This window comes from Manis pentadactyla, chromosome 9 (assembly GCF_030020395.1).
Source record: "Manis pentadactyla isolate mManPen7 chromosome 9, mManPen7.hap1, whole genome shotgun sequence".
In the NCBI taxonomy this organism is placed as follows: Eukaryota; Metazoa; Chordata; class Mammalia; order Pholidota; family Manidae; genus Manis; species Manis pentadactyla.
Window position 1 is genome coordinate 58,448,641 of NC_080027.1, and position 3,598 is coordinate 58,452,238.

At 46.4% G+C, this 3,598-nt stretch overlaps 1 long non-coding RNA gene across 1 annotated transcript; it reads right to left on the reverse strand.

Moving 5' to 3' along the window:
• Positions 1–506: 506 nt before the first annotated feature.
• LOC118929766 (uncharacterized) lies at positions 507–2,442 on the reverse strand. Its single transcript, XR_005031730.2, has 2 exons — positions 1,728–2,442; positions 507–1,639 (listed from the first exon to the last, which is right to left on the reverse strand). It is a non-coding gene; the product is annotated as an uncharacterized LOC118929766 (long non-coding RNA).
• Between the last annotated feature and the right edge of the window lie 1,156 nt (positions 2,443–3,598).

Consider the following 3,598-nt stretch of genomic DNA (forward strand, 5'->3'; position numbering starts at 1 on the left):
TGCCCATCTCAATGTGGTCCTTTTATCCTTTATTGTGAAGAAGCAGTTCATCTAGTTTTCAGATCTTTTTCAGAGGGAAATAATCCATATGTAGCTGTAGATTTGTGGTGTCCATGGGGGGAGGTGAGTTCAAGATCTCCTATGTTGTTATCTTTCTGAGGTCCCCAAACATGATTTTAAAAGACAACCATTTATAATATTAAAAAAATGTAATTAGGAATAAATTTGAAAGAAAATATATACAACCCTACATGTAGAAACTTAAAAAAATTATTTTGAATGAGATTAAAGAAACCTACATAAATGAAGAAATAGCATATATTCAGGAGTAGGAAAATTTAACATTGTAATGATATGAATTCTCTCTGAGTTCTCCATTGCATATTCAGTGCAACTCTGAAAGAAGTCTCAATCGGATTATGTGAAAGTCTGATAAACTGATTTTTAAATTTAAAAAGAAACATCAAGAATAGACAATTTGCTTCTGAAAAAGAAGAAAAAGGAAAAAGAATCTTCACTTTATTATGAAGCTGTAGTATATGATACAGACCTAGGGCTAGACAAATTGACCAGTGGATTAGAAAAGAGAGTCCAGGAACAGCCTTATTCAAATACCAAACTTTGACATATGATAGAGCTACATTGGGAGATTAATGGGTAAAGGTAGAACTGTTTAGTAAATAAAGCCAGAAAAAAATTGTTATTGTGGCAATGATAGTTAGCTGTCCACCAAAAATAAATAACAAAATGTCTTTACTCAAGTCACATTTTCAGGAAATGATATAGAGGATTCTGATCCTTAACTTCTATACAATACTTACTGTATACCTTCAAGAAGCTGTTTAACTCACTCCACTGGGTCTCCATTTCCTCATTCATAAGTTAGGAATAACATTTACCTGTAGTTCTTACGGATCCTGAAGCAAGAAGATGGGAAGAGCAATCTTAGCATTTTGGCATTACATGAAGAGATAGAATGTGACATTCCATGTGGTGCCATTAGGTGGCAGTCAATGATTATCGTGGAGAGCCTGTAACCCTTGACTGGCCAGCAGGGGGCCCCGTCAATGAAGTTTGGGAAGAGGTCCAACTTAAAAGTGGGATAGTGAAGGGCACCGTGTTGTTTCTGGATGGTTTTTCATCTGCCGGATAGAAGTGGGGACAGCTATTCCTGCCACAGTAGAGCAGTGTCTATGAAATCAGCCTCTGGAATTGTCGTTCCTGATCTCAAACCCTGGTTCTAACAGGATTGCTAAGTTAACCCTGCTGGCGGTTGAGTTGCTTCACCTCACTGACACTCAGTTTCCTCATTTGTGAAATGGTGATGTCTGCCGACAGAGTTGTCATGAAGTTCACAAAGATACAGTGCCTGTCAAGAACAGGTTCAGCAATGCCATCATCTGCCAGACTTCTGCAAAGCCCCTGAAGCTTGGCCCTGAAGTCCAAGCCCCCAAGGCCGGCAGGGCCCGGAGCTGCTCTGCCCATGTCAGCCACCGTGAGTCTTTGGGGCAGAGCAGTGGACTGGACTTGGCTCTTCCAGCTGCTGCTGTGTGACTGAGCGTGAGCCTGCTGGTTCTGCTGTTGCCGAGTCTATCAGAGTAGTTACCTACTGTAAACGGGGGCTGTCAATGGCAGAGCCCTGTGAAGACAGAAAGGATCACTGTTGCTGGTAAAACTCTCAGTTCTCACGGGGCATTTGTTGTGGGGATCAAAAGAGCGAGACTCACTGCCCTTAGGTCCCAGCCGAGAGCAGCTCCTCTCCACGTCTGTCTGGCTTCTGGGAGCCCCGGTGACCTCCATTTCACCTCCTTATCCTGAGGTTCCTTAAGGCCTGCCTGCCCCCAGGAAGGCCTGCCAGTCTGGTTCGCCAGCTCCCTCTGCCAGTGTTTGGCCAGGGTGGGGCGGGGAGAGGTAGTGGGGCTTGGCTAATAGGGATGGGTGTTCGTGTGAACACTGTGCTGGTGGGTTGGGCAGCTGAGGAGGAGGGCAGAGGTCCGGCCCAGACCTGGGTTTACCTTAGGCCTGCAGCTCCCTGAGGGCTGGGTTGGTCCCAGACTCATGGCAGTTGCTGGTTGGAGGAGACCCGTGGGGCCTGGGAGCTGACAACTCTTTGTACTGAACCAACTCCTTGTGTGGGGCTGGACTTCAGAAAACCAGTGCTAGGGAGTCTGGCACATTACAGATAACTGTACAGTTTGGAGTTAGGCTTTGGCAGAAGGGAGGAGAAGGGCTTCCTGGAGCAGAACATGTTCTGGCAGATAAGGATACATACAGGCATGCTGAAACAAGGAGAGCAAAAGCATTCCCAGTCGTGAGACCTCAGGTGGGTCCCTGGTTTCCTCATCTGAGGAGACAGCAGAAGTGTTTTCTCCCTGAGGCGCTCGGAGAATCTGCCGAGATTCAGCACACATCAGTATAGAGTGCGTGGCTGTGTCAGATCTATGGGGCAGAACACAGGGGCCGCAGATTCAGCTGAGGAAAGTGCTCCTGTGAGCGGAGATATATTCTAAAAGTGGAACTCAATTAGGCCTAAAGGGTAAAGGGGATTCCAGGAGGCAGAGAAGAGGAAAGAGCACAGAGGTGAGGCCTATATGCACAAAGGCCTAGAGACAGGGACAGCTTAGCATTTGAAAGGCTCCTGAAAAGATAAGTTGACACTGTCCAGATCCTTATATTCCCTGATGTACAACCAGGGGGCTGGACTCTGGGTGAGGTGGGCAGGTTGGAAACTTCCCAAGAGCCAGGACATTGTTGTTCATTCATTGGTTCATTCATCCATTTGTTCAACAAATAATTATTGAGCACCCATTGCTTGGCAAGCCCTGTTTTAGGTGCTGGAATTTGCTCAGGGAGCCAGGCCTGAAATCCAGCTGCTGACTCAGTGCTCTTTCCAACAGACCCCCTACTCCCTGCTCACCTCACCCAGAGGCCCAGCCCCCTGCTTGTAGGTCAGGGAAGCAGTGCTCAGGGACCCCCTTCCTATTAGAGGCCCGGCAGGTAAATCACCTGTGGTCTCTGTGGGCAGCTCTATGGGGCTGGGAGGCACCTCGCTGGCCCCTCTCTCTTCCTCCTGGACATTATCAATCAGGTAGTAGTGATACACCCTTCCCTTTCCCATCTCTGCAGCCTCACACAGTGGCCACAGGAGGGCTGAAGTCAACTCCCATACTCAGCAATTCAGGCTCCAACTTGGAGTAGACTTGGAGCTAGAAGTCTGGTCTCCCTCCTCTAGCACCCAGGCCTAGGTAGAGTAATAATAATACAAATAATAACAGTCATAGTAATAATAACAATGTCTATCTTTTTGACAGTACTTACTCTATGCCAGACAGTGTTATAAGCACTTTACATTTACTAGCTCATGTAATTTTCACTACAACCATATCAAGTGGGTACTATTATCATACCCCTTTTTCCCATGATGGAAATGAGACACAGAGAGGTTAAGCAACTTGCCTAAGATCACACAGCTAATAAGTAGCTGTCAGAAAACAGGTGATACTCTGTGCAGCTCTTGTTCATCTGGTTGCTGGTTGCCACAGCAATGCCCAAATTAAACAGGTGAGCCTAGGATATGTGAAGTGTGGCATAAAAGATG